Source organism: Papio anubis, chromosome 6, assembly GCF_008728515.1.
Source record: "Papio anubis isolate 15944 chromosome 6, Panubis1.0, whole genome shotgun sequence".
NCBI lineage: Eukaryota > Metazoa > Chordata > Mammalia > Primates > Cercopithecidae > Papio > Papio anubis.
The window spans coordinates 43,430,870-43,444,763 of NC_044981.1; the positions used below are offsets into that span (position 1 = coordinate 43,430,870).

General features: G+C 36.3%; 1 protein-coding gene across 12 annotated transcripts in view; it reads right to left on the reverse strand.

Moving 5' to 3' along the window:
- The window catches only part of SUPT3H (SPT3 homolog, SAGA and STAGA complex component), a 532,460-nt gene that overhangs the window by 203,023 nt on the left and 315,543 nt on the right, over positions 1-13,894 (reverse strand). The window contains exon 1 of one of the 12 annotated variants that reach the window (XM_021936740.2): positions 10,327-11,089. The exons of the other annotated variants lie outside the window; for them this stretch is intronic. The gene's annotated coding sequence lies outside the window, so the exon portion shown is untranslated. Of the gene's footprint in view, positions 1-10,326; positions 11,090-13,894 lie in introns of those variants that run through there. 12 annotated transcript variants of the gene reach the window in all.

Here is a 13,894-nt window from a genome sequence, read left to right on the forward strand (position 1 = left end):
CAAAAATGTCCCAGGTTGCCTTCAAGGAGCTTATTCGACTGTGGGAGACTACACACATATTAAAGGTTGAAAAAAAAAGGAGAGAAATTCACAAATAAATATGATCTAATTATAGCTATGCACCATTACTATTTGATGAAATCATATTAATTCAGCTTTCTCTAATTTCAAATTTATAATTACTGGGGCATGGTAGACATTGAAATTCAGCTTTTACTCACTATGAATAAAACTTAACTAAATGAACTGAAGCTACAAACAACTCAGGGCTTTAAAGAACCCCTTACTGCCTTTCTAAACATGAGAAACTCAGAAATATATATCATATTAACAGAATTTATTAATTTCAGGTATGTAAGTCAAGAAAAATACATTTTTCCTATATTTTTATTTGTAACAAAGTATGCTGAATTATTTCATTCAAATGAAGCTACTATAGTTCCCTCCCATTTATCTAACCATCTAAAATGCTAATGCTGCTAATAAAATAGCAGTAATAGTAGTAGAGGCAGTGCAGTGTTAATGTTAATGGTAGCGTCCATTCATTGATTTCTTAAGCCTCTGTGCAAATCTCTATTATGATCTCCAACCCCACCCCATGCACTTTTCACTACAAGGCTAAAAGTTCTCTACACAAAGCCTCTGAATCCTTTATCAGGTTGGAATAATCTTTCCAGGTTTGTCTAGCTAACTCCTATTCAACCTTTGAAACTGAACTCAGGTTTCATATCCTTGGGGAGACCTCTAATCCCCTGGTTCTCAGGATATCTACAGCACCAGGGAATAGGTGACAGCACTATACTGTTAGGCTAGCTCTCCTTTTCTACCACCACTGCTTATCTGTAAATTACTTGAAGGAAGGAATCACATCTTACCTTACTATGCATCCAAACAGCTATCATTAGAAGAGACGGTATATTACTTTTTGAATGAATGAGTCAGGCACTATACCAGGAATTTAATTATGGTAAAACAAATACTTTAAAATTTTAACTGCTAAGAATATTTTCAGAGATGGAATATAACATGATCAAGGTCTCATGGTTACTGGGTGATGGAATCAGAAATAAATCCAGGCCTGCCGGGTTTCAGGCTATGTGACCCTATGCTTTCAACTCAAAGTGTTATCTTAGATTCTTGGATGGGATCACTTCCAGTTTTAAAATAGAGCCACTTCTCTCTGGCCAACTGAGGAGTCAATTTTAAGAATGCAAACTGGGATTTCAGTTAAAAAATAAAAATTATTTTAGTGTTACAAATTGTCAGTGAAGGACTTCTCAAAGCTTTAATCATATAAATAGTTTGACATCTCTAAGGTAGCAGTTCTCAATTTCATATTGTGGATTATTTCACGAGAGGAAAAAAGAGTGACCAACTCCATCTATACCCACTATGCCACTGAAAAGAAACCTCATCATGACTCATGGGAAGACTGGCATCTGAGAAAATACTTAAGAATGTCCCAAGTAAATTATTAATCCATGCCATAAAACAGACTACAGATATTGTCATATTATAAACCTTAGAATTTCAAGAAAGCGGCTGGCAGACAACCCAGAGAATCCTAGAAGACCATCAGTGGTCTACGGGGATCATACTTTGAGAACCACTGTTATAAGAAATGAAACTCCCTCCTCCTCAGGAACTTCATCTTTTTGTTGGGGGAACACACAGTCCTTCGAGCCAAAAACATCAAAGTATTAAGACCTCTAAATTCTTCTAAAATACTGTCATAACCCCAAACTACCTTGTTCATGGGATGTAGTCATGTAGTTGCAAATGTAGATCTGCTTGTCTACTGTTGGTGTATAGGAATGCTTGTGATTTTTGCACATTGATTTTTTTATCCTGAGACTGTGGAAGCTGCTTATCAGCTTAAGGAGTTTTGGGGCTAAGACACTGGGGTTTTCTAAATACAGAATCATGTCATCTGCAGAGACAATTTGACTTCCTCTCTTCCTATCTGAATATCCTTTTTTCTTTGTCTTGCCTGATTGCCTTGGCCAGAGCTTCCAATACTTCCACATGTGCTTACTAGTCATTCACTTATATTCTTTACAAAGTTTCTATACAAGTTTTTTACCCATTTATCACTGGATTATTGGTCACATTATTACTGATTAATAAAGAGTACTGCATATATTCTAAAGGTAAATTCTTTGTCAGACATATGCATCACACATATTTTTTTGTCTGTAATCTGCCTTCTCATTTTCTTGACAGTATCTTTCAGAGTGCAAGTTTTTTAATGTTGGTGAAGTTCAATGTATCACTTTTTCTTTTGTTGTTCTTCATGCTTTCTATGTTCTATCTAAGAAGTCTGCCTAACTGAAGTAATGATACTTGGTGAAAGGGGCATCCTTGCCTTGTTCTCATTCTTAAGGTGTCTTAAGGTGAAGGTTTTCTCCTACACATTTTTCTAGAAGTTTAATAATTTTAGCTATTTTAATATTTGCACATGGCACGAGAAAAGGGTTGAGACTGTTTTTCCACATGGACACCCAGTTGTTTCAGCACCATTTGTTATAAATAATAACCTTTCCCCATTAAATTATCTAACCTGTCAAACTGCAGAAATTCAACTCAACATATACTTGTCTTTATATCTGCATTTCTTATTCTGTTCCATTGATGTATATATATGTCTATCTTTATGTCATTACCACACTGCTTGCCTCCCAGATTCAAGTGATAATCTCACCTCAGCCTTCCAAGCAGCTGGGACCACAGGTGTGCACCACCATACCAGGCTAATATTTGCATTTTTAGTAGAGAGGAAGTTTCACCATGTTGGTCAGACTGGTCTCAAACTCTTGACCTCAAGTAATCCACCCGCCTCGGCTTCCCAAAGTGCTGGGATTACAGGCCTGAGTCACCGCGCCCAGCCCATACTGCTTTACTATAGGTTTATAGTGAGTTTTAAAACAAACATCTAACTGTTCTTTTCTAAAAATGTTTTGACTTTCTAAGTCCTTTGCATTTCCATATTAATTTTAGAATTAGCTGTCAGTATCTAGAAAACAGCCTGCTGGCCTTTTAATAGAGGCCATGAATCTATAGAACAATTTGGGGAAAAATGACGCCCAATAACATTGAACTTTCTAATTCCTGAAAAATTACTCCTCTCAATATAGTTAAGGCTTCTTAAAGTTCATTTAGCAATGTTTTACAGTTTTTTGTGTACAGGTATTATATACAATTTGTTAAATTTACCCCCAGATACCTTATGTTTTTGGTACTAAATTCTGATGTCACTGCTAGTATATAAAAATACAATTACAATTGAATTTGTAGATTAACATTGTATCTCTGACCTTGCTAAATTCACTTATTAATTCTAGAAAAACTTCTTTGGTAAATTGTATAGGATTTTCTATGTATACGATTATGTTTCCTGCAACTAAAGTCAGTGTTACTTTTTTCTTTTTATTTGCTATGGCTTTTATTTTTTCTTATTGTTCCTTATGCAATGCATAGGGCATCTGATACAAGATAGTCAAGATACTTGGTGAAAGGGGCATCCTTGCCTTGTTCTCATTCTTAAGGTGAAGGCTTTCAGTTTTGAGCTTTACTAAGTAGGTTTGTATCGGTAGAGGTACTGGTATGGCAATCCTGCAACCATTTCTTAGGTATTAGAGTACTGAACAAATAAACAAGTATATTAAGGTTGTTGGTAATCAAGTTCTTAGTATTCAAGAAAGGAGAATAACATACAAAATAAGCAAGGATTGGACTGTAGGAAAAGTGATGGGGAAATAGGAAGTAGAGATGGCCCATACAAACAACTATTTTAAGGAATTTTGCTATTAAGGGTAGCAGCTATAGAAAGAAGGTTTTTAAAAAAGGAGTTTTCAGATGGGAGAAATAAGAGCATGTCTTTATTCTGATAAGAATAATCTATCTTTAATTTTTTTAAGGAAAATCCATACTATTTTCCATATGGCTGTACTAATTTATATTCCCACCACGAGTGTGCAAAGGTTCTCTTTTCTCCACATCCTCTCAAACACTTCATATCTGTCATCTTTTTGATGACAGCCATTCTAACATATGCAAAGTCATATCTCATTGTAGTTTTAATTTGAATTTCTCTGATGATTTGTGATGTTTAGTGATTTTTCATATACGTGTTGGCCATTTCTGCGTCTTCTTTTGAGATATGTCTATATAGAGTCTTTGCCCATTTTTTAATTGTATTATTTTCTTACTATTAAGTTGAGTTCCTTTTAGATTCTGAATATTAATCCCTTATCAGATATATGGCTTGTGAATATTTTCTCTCATTCTGTAAGTTGTCTCTCTACTCTGTTCTCTGGTTTTTTTTTTTTTTTTTTTTTTTTTTTTTTTTTTGGCAGAGTCTTTTTAGTTCGATGTAATCCCATTTGTCTATTTTCACTTCTGTTGCCTATGCTTTCGGGTTCATATCCAAAAAATCATTGCCCAGATCAAAGTCATGGAGCTTTCCTCCTGTGTTTTCTTCTAGTTGTTTTATAGTTTCAGGTCTCACAGTTAACTCTTTAATCCATTTTGAGTTGATTTTTGCATATGAGATAAGAGTCTAATTTCATTCTTCTATGTGTGAATATCCAGTTGTCTCAACACCATTTAAAACAGAACTACCACATGATCCATCAATCTCATTATTGGCTACATATTCAAAAGAAGTAAACTCAGCATGTTTAAGAGGTAGCGTTACTCATGTTCACTGCAGCATTATCCACAATAGCCAAGATGGAATCAACCTAGGAGTCCATCAGTGGGTAAATGGATAAAGAAAATGTGCTATATACAATGGAGTGTTATTAAGCCTTAAAAAGCTAGGAATATTCTGTAATTTGTGACAACATGGATGAATCTAGAGGATATTATGTTAAGTGAAATAAGCCAAGCATGGAAAGACAAATGTCACATGATCTCATATGTAAAATCTAAAACGTTTGAACTTGCCAAAGTGGAGAGTAGAATGGTGGTTACCAGGAGCTAAGGGGGAGGGATGGGTTAAAGAAGGGTTGGGGAGGTGTTGGCCAAAGGAATACAAAATTTCAGTTACATAGGAAAACATACAAGATAATTGTACAGCATAGTGACTATAGTTAATAACAAATGTATTGTATTCTTGCAAAATGCTAAGAGTGCATAAGTGTTCTCACTACAAAAAAATTAATATATGAAGTAATACATATATTAATTATCTCAATTTAGCCCTTCCACAATGTACACGTGTTTCCAAACATGTTGTACATAACAAACATATACAATTGTTACTTGTCAATTAAAACAATTTTTTAAAAAATCAGCTTTGAAAGAAAATGAGAAGAAAAGAAGGATGCCAAGAGTTCAGCCACCGATCTGCTTCCAACCCTGAGCCTTCTGGTGTTGGATCTCATTTATGTGGATCCTTTAAAAGATAACCTCCATTATTCAGAGATGCCCCAAGGGGCCTCTGTCCCACACAATCAGCCTTACTCAAACAGTCAGCACAAGTTACACTCATTCACAGGGATAAAAACAGTAAGTTAGGTCTACCTGTGACACCATCAGTCACTTCTCCTTTCCAAAACTCAACTTTTACCTTTACAAAATAAGGGGTATGAATCTTCTAGGTCCCCTTTTATTTTCCTAAGTTCTTGTATCAAATGAAACTATAATGACATTTCACGACTTGCCTGCCAGCTGGCAACCAAACTCAAACCTACCACAGCTTGGCCAACTCAGAGTTTAAGTGACTGTAAGAGCAGGGCCTTGGTTAAAACAGTCTTTGAGTATACACAAGCAGCTTCACTGTTTATAGGTTAACTCAGATGAGAAAACAAAAACAAACAAGCAAAACACCCCTTCACTTTTTACTACATTTACCTCCTGATGGAATTATTCCTACCCAACTCTAATCCTTATAAAATAAGGACAATATTGATAATATACTCTTAAAGCAGTTCCTTACAATTAAAATACACATCAATTTGCATAATAGTTACATAATAATATGGAAAAATTCATGTTATTTATCCATCAATAAAATAAGAACCAAAAGAATAACCAAAATAAGACTAATTACTTGACAGTAAGATAAATATTTAGTACCCACTTTTTAAGCAGCAGAATGTTCTGGGGAAAATGCAATCATACATGAAATCCCCTTACCATGAACAGGTAAAAACAGAGCTCCTTTAATTCAAGTACTCCAAGTATGGGAAGTCTAGGATTCCACCCACAAGGTCATCATCATCTCCTGAGTAAAATCTCCTGAAGTACTTCTATAAAAGACAGTTTGAAAGCCACTGCAGCAGATTATCTAGGTAAGCTATAGCTTAAGAAACAGGATACTGAGAGCCACTTTGCCAGTCGTCCACACACATGGTTTAGCAAACACTGCCTTTTCTGCAGTGTGTGTGTGTGTGTGTGTGTGTGTGTGTGTGTATAAAAAGAAGACACTTCCATTTGAAATATCTATAAACCACAGAATCATCTGGGATCATGGGACATTTTTCCAAGAATATTTGCATAACACAATTAGCACAAAATAACACAAGAAGTTAATACAGAAGCATTAAAAGGCAAAGAAAAAAAAAACCCATAGTTTGGTTTTCCATTTAGGAAATTTTCATGGGGGGGAGGGTAGGGGAAGAGAGAGAGGCACAATAATCATTTGAACCTATAAATTAAATACAATTACTAAAATGTTCTTGGTCTCCACTGCAGTATTCAGTAGAAAATAAACCATGCCACATATATTTCATATTAATTTTATTTTAAAGTCTCATAGAAGACAGTTTTCTGATTTTGCATGTTGATAATACAAGTTCAATGAGTGGGCATGTTACATTTCAAAAGCTACTTTCTCACATTCCCCAGTGTTCAAATACTTAGAAACTTGATGTTAACTTTATATGTTGGCTAATTATTCTCAGAATAATCTAGTAAAGATTATTTGCTAGAATAATCTAGCAAAAAATAGAAACGTAATGATGCAGGAGAGAAAAGTCCTGATATCCTTGTGTGTATAAGAGGGTATGGGATTTTCTTTTTTTTTTTTTTTTTTTTGAGACGGAGTCTCACTCTGTTGCCCAGGCTAGAGTGCAGTGGCACAATCTCGACTCACTGCAAGCTTCGCCTCCCAGGTTCACACCATTCTCCTGCCTCAGCTTTCCGAGTAGCTGGGACTACAGGCACCCGCCACCACGCCTGGCTAATTTTTTGCATTTTTAGTAGAGATGGAGTTTCACTGTGTTAACCAGGATAGGATGGTCTCGAACTCCTGACCTCGTGATCTGCCCACCTTGGCCGCCCAAAGTGCTGGGATTACAGGCGTGAGCCACCGCGCCCAGCCCGAGGGTATGGGAGTTTAAGCACAAGTGGAGAGGTTGGGGAACAGAAAGTTAAGCTACAATAAGAGGAGGGAAGGCAGGTATGTGGGCATATGTACAGGAAAAGAGCCGATGAAGTCGAAACATATGAATATTTCCTCATATTTCCTTAGACAGGTAGGAAGCACAGCTATAAGCTGAGAATCAGGATAGGAAATAACTTGTTAGAAATTTAAAGGAAAAGAAAAAGGTATAACACATCATCCAGGATACTGGGAGAGTGAAATAAACAGGGAAAAATTTATATATATGTATGATATATATTTATTAAATATATGTATTTATATATTTATACATATATCACAGGACAGTATTAACAACTCATTAAAACTCTAAAGTTAGTGGTCAAGAATTACTGTAAGCCATGTTGTGTTTACCTCTAGCAATATTCAGCTGCATTGGTACAGGTTAAAAGCTGCTGAAGAGCAGAATTTAACCAGTGTAGAGTACTGCCAGGTGAATAAGACAAATGAAATGAGGCCAAGGGTATTAAGTACATATGCAAAGGAGTAATTATAATTATTGAGCATAAAATTTTAAATTAGGTGATGGACAACGGGAGGTGGTGACTGGAGAGGAGAATACTCTAAATTGAAGTTACACAGGAGATGCAGTTATTGTAAACAACAAGGTCTAGGGTACAATCATGGAATTAATGGCTGAAATAAATTGGAGGACAGTGCCATTGGAGAGAAAATGAAAAACTGAAAATCCAGGATATTGGAAGGATCATGCATGTGGCTACTGAAATGATCAAGAATTCTAACAGGAGTATTATAGACAAAAGAACAATGAGCCAGACAATAAAATCTTTTGAGAAATCAGAGGGAATCACCTAGGTATTTGGCAGTATTGTCTGATAGAATGATATATTTAGTTACAAGGAGGTGCACAAAAAGCTCTTTTGAAGAGAGTCGGTGATAGAGGATTTGGAATATATTTTCTGAAATGGGATAATTAACCTAAGTAGCTATGAGTTTTTAAAAAGCCCGTTTAAAAATGAGATGCTATAATTTATTTATGTTGTGCTATACATTCTGAAATTTAAATTAAAGAAAAGCACGAAACTTGTTTATCAGGTGACAAGAGCTAAGAAGGACTATTGCAGATACATAGCCATACCAAGTTACACTGAAAGGTTTTATAGGAATGTGCTGAATACAATTTCCAGATTATGGCATGACTACCTTTCAGTAGCTTTGCAAAAAATCCAATCATACAAACAGTAGCATTTTGTATTGACTGTGTTTCTCAGTGGATGACCGTCAACGTAATTAGACACCTTTGACTCAGACACTCTTATTTAGCTAAATTTAAAGCAATAGCAAAACAAAACCTCTACATAAATACGGTTCTTAGAAAATGCCCCATTATTACCAACAGACATTACCTTAGTCCTAAAGTCATGAGAAATAAATCCATAGACTATACCTTACCCTAAACTCCCGTACTGGACACTACACCAGAGGCTGGGAATGCAAAGATGACTAAAATGTGGTCCTTACCTTAGGTAGATCATAGTTTAATGGGCAAGACAGACCAGAAAAGGACGGGTGAGTAGAAGAGTATGAAAGAGGATAAGGACATTTCAGATAGAATAGGCAATGCAGAAGCGGGTAAAAAAGGTATGTGTGATGTGAGAGAGGAAAAAGGAAGAGGGGGAAGAGAGAGGGAGAAAGGTAGAGAGAAGGGAGGAGAGGAAGAGGAGGGGGAGGGAAAAGAGAAGGAGGAGGAGAAGGGAGGTAAAAAGGGAGGGAGGAGAGTTGAGAATAATTTGTTTTTGGTGGTTTTGTTTTTTGAGACAGAGTCTTACTCTGATGCCCAGGCTGGAGTGCTGTGGCACAATAGCTCACTGCAGCGACAAACACCCGGGCTCAAGTGATCCTCCTGCCTAGGCCTTCTTAGTAGCTGGGACTATAGGCATGTGCCACTGTACCTAGCTTTTTTGTCTGTTTTGCTTTTTTAATTTTTTTTTTCCTGTGGTAGAGATGGGGTCTCACAATGTTGCCCAGGCTAGTCTCCAACTCCTGGCCTTAAGAGATCCTCCTGCCTGTTCTCAAGGGCATTGTTGAAAACAACAGCAATTGGTGGCAAGTAATCAGGAATACCAAGTGTGCCTAACAGAAAGGCAACCAAAAATTTAAAATCGAAATCTGCAGAAAATCCCTGATGGGGTTCAAGAAATACTATTCCAAAATATGGCATCTCAGCATTTTAGAACAGTACGATGAGGTGCAAGAAACACTATTCCAAAATAAGGCACCTTGAAAACTGAGAAAATAGCAGAGGCAGGAAGGCCACTCTCATTTTCCCCTCACTTTTCTTCCCTGAAGCAGGCTATAAATCCTAAAAGGGTCACCCTGATAGCCAGGTGTGGTGGCTCACGCCTGCAATCACAGCACTTTGGGAGGCCGAAGCGGGTGGATCATGAGGTCGGGAGATCAAGATCATCCTGGCTAACATGGTGAAACCCCGTCTCTACTAAAAATACAAAAAAAACAAAAAACAAAAAAATTAGCCGGGTGAGGTGGCTGGCACCTGTAGTCCCAGCTCTTTGAGGCAGTAGAACGGCGTGAACCTGGGAGGCGGAGCTTACAGTGAGCTGAGATTGCGCCATTGCACTCCAGCCTGGGCAACAGAGCAATACTCCATCTCAAAAAAAAAAAAAAAAAGTCACTCTGACTTTCTCCCTCCCTTCTCCCCTGAAGACCCTCAGGTGATAGGTGACCTGGCCTATACCCAGAGAGTGGGAATGAAGGCGCTGAAATGCCAAGAAAAATCTGAACAAACAGGACTTGCTAAGTTCCCTCCAGTTTACATGTCATTTAAAATTTATATTAAATAAATTTGCATGCCTTTCTATTGTTAGTCTGTCTTTTGTTATAGGGGTCTCGTCATGAACCTTGAAATGACTGAGAAATCTTTCCCCCCCTGTAAGCTGTAGTAGAAAGGTCTCTCTTACCTTCTACTACCCTTCTCATCTGAAGCAGGCCATAAAATAATTCTCTGGTCTTTTTCTGAAGTAGTTCTTAAGGCTCTCATGTACCCCCCCACACATAGGCAAGGAATGTTGCCCAGGGATACAGAGAAGACTCCGAACAAAAAGGCCTTGCTGAAATCTCTCCAGTTTCTTATTATTAGATCATATCTCTCTTTATCCAATCAGACTTCTGCACAAATGTCCACTCTTCATTTAATGTAGCATAAAAATAATTTTTCTGGTTTCTTTAGGTTTTAATTTCTGAAGGCTCCTGTGTCAGTAAAATTTATATGAAATAAATGTGTATGCTTTTCTTTTGTTAGTCTATCTTTTAATATAAATGTCTCAGCCATGAACCTGGCAATAAGTGAGGAAAAGATACATCTTTTCTGCCACTATGTAGCCATCGGGGGCTTTGAAAAGTTCCAATATATTCCTGGGAATCTGAACAGATTACACATGCACCAGGTTACATACCGGCTTAGGAAAGACCAGAAAAGACCTCAGCTGCCTACTTATCAATTGTAGACCATGAGATCCTGTACATCCTGAGCAGACTATGAAGTGAAAGCATAGGTAGACTTGTAAACTGCCTGAACTTTGAATGTGTGCCCTAATATACATATAGATTTCTCAGCAAAAGTGGAAGCCTTATGGGTTCAAAATGTTTAAAGAAAACTTTTAATCACTGGCTGACTATTAAAGCTTGCTGCCCTGGGGGTCATCACTAAAAAGCCATCTTTAACCATAACATTAAATTTAAAAATTATTAATTAAATTAAAAAAAAAAAAACAAAACCTGAGCAGAGACTTCAGTGGCTATATACAGAAGGGAAGACAGATTTTATGGAATTAGCAATGTCACTTAACAAACAAAAATATGAGAAACAACAACTCTAGAGGTGGCAGAGATTCTGAGAGTTGCTAAAATATATTATCTAAAAGTTCCATGCTCATGGAGAGTAGAATCAATATTGTGAAAATGACCACACCGCCAAAAGCAATCTACTAATTCAATGCAATTCCCAACAAAATACCATCATCATTCTTCAAAGAACTAGAAAAAACAATCCTAAATTTCATATGGAACCAAAAAGAAGCCTGCACAGACAAAGCGAGACTAAGTAAAATGAACAAATCTGGAGGCAACAAAGTACCCAACTTCAAATTACACTATTAATACATGGCTGTATTCACCAAAACAGCATGGTATTGGTATAAAAATGGCACAGAGACCAATGGAACAGAATAGAGAGCCCAGAAATAAAGTCAAATACAGCCAACTGATCTTCGACAAAACAAACAAAAACATAAAGTGGGGAAAGGACATCCTATTCAACAAATGGTGTGGGGATAATTGGCAAGTCACATGTAGAAGAATGAAACTAGATCCTCATCTCTTCCCTTATACAAGAATCAACTCAAGATGGATCAAAGACTTAAGTCTAAAACCCGAAACCATAAAGATTCTAGAGGATAACATTGGAAAAAACCCTTCTTAGACATTGACTTAGGGAAAGACTTTATGACCAAAAACCCAAAAGCAAATGCAACAGAAACAAAGATAAATAGATGGGACTTAATTAAGCTGAAAACTTCTGCACAGCAAAAGAAATAATCAGCAAACAGACAACACACAGAATGGGAGAAAATATTACAACAAAGGACTAATATCCAGAATCTACAAGGAACTCAAACATATCAGCAAGAAAAATACAAATAATCCCATCAAAAAATGGCCTAAGAACATGAATAGACAACTCTCAAAAGAAGATATACAAATGGTCAACAAACATGAGGAAAAAATGCTCGACTTCACGAATGATCAGGGGAATGCAAATCAAAACCACAATGAGATATCATACCACCTTACTCCTTCTAGAATGGCCATAATCAAAAAATCAAAAAGTAACAGATGCTGACATGGATGTGGTGAAAAAGGAACACTTTTACAATGCTGGTGGGAATGTAAATTGTACAACCACTATGGAAAACAGTGTGGATATTCCTCAAAGAACTAAAACTAGATCTACCATTTGATCTAGCAATCCCACTCCTGGGAATCTACCCAGAGGAAAATAAGTCATTACATGAAAAAGATACTTGTATATGCATGTTTATAGCAGCACAATTTACAATTGCAAAAATATGAAACCAGTCCAAATGCTCATCAATCAATAAGTGGATAAAGAAAATGTATATGTACATCATGGAATACTACTCAGTCATAAAAGTAAACAAAATAATGGCATTTGCAGCAACCTGGATGGAACTGGAGACCATTATTCTATGTGAAGCAACTCAGGAATGGAAAACCAAACATTGTATGTTTTCACTTACAAGTGGGAGCTAAGCTATGAGGACACAAAGACATAAGATGGACACAATGGACTTTGGGGACTTGGCGGGAAGGTTGGGATCGGGTGAGGGATAAAAGAGTATATACACTGGGGAGAGTGTATGCTGCGTGGGTGATTGGGTACACCAAAATATCAGAAATCACCACTAAATAAATTATCCATGTAAGCAAACATTACCTGGTTCCCCAAAACCAATTGAAATTTAAAAAAGTTCCAGTTTTAAACAACAAAAAAATTACCAGATATGCAAAGAAAGAGAAAAAACTACAGCCCACACACAGGAAAAAAGGCAATCAATAAAAAGTGTCTCAGAGAGAGCTCAGATGTTGGACTTAGGAGACAAAGGCTTTAAATAAGGTATTATAAACACAGAATTAAAAGATGTATTTGAATGAATTTCATGAAGACCTAAAACAAATATAATCATCTTTCTAAAACCTGAAGAATATATTAATAATATGAGATATATCTTAGGTAAACATAGAAGTTCACCTTAAAAATAAAAGATACTGATTTAAATTGTTTAAATGATTTATTTATAATCGTTTTGCTCTTTAAAATCCTTCTTATTATGGACTCAATCTTTTATCAATTCTTCCTAGAGAGAAATCAGGTAATGGTACCATATTTTATAACTTGAAGACAAAGTTTATATTAGTCTTTTATCTAATTTCCAGACATATGTAAAAGTACATTTAATTAAATAAAGCAATGTTTCCAGCAATGTTCACTTAGAAAAATCAAGCTTTTTTCTTAAAAAAGAATTGGAACATAGAAGGTATTGTGATGATACAAAAACTAATCTAAAGTAGAGCCTGAGAAAGTGAAATGCTAAACTAAGCTTTAGACTTCTACCTTGAGGAGGACTCAGAGTTGAGAGGATGGCAGTGTTTATTTTGCTGCTCAGTATAACTCATAGTTTTTCAGTAGTCATGTGTCTCTTATTTGGGAAAAAACAGAGAATGCTTGGACAAATGATAACCACATATTTTGCAGGGCCTGGAATATAAACTTTAATCATTGGGTCTGTGAACAGAGACAGTTACTTTGAAAACCTGGATTTGGGAAAGACTACCATTCCTGCAGACAAACTGCTGGAAAAGCCACAGTGTGTGGGTAAAAATATCACTTTAACTAATCAGTAGGATCCAAAACAAGAAAAAAGAAAAATCTAGGACAAAGAATTGCTT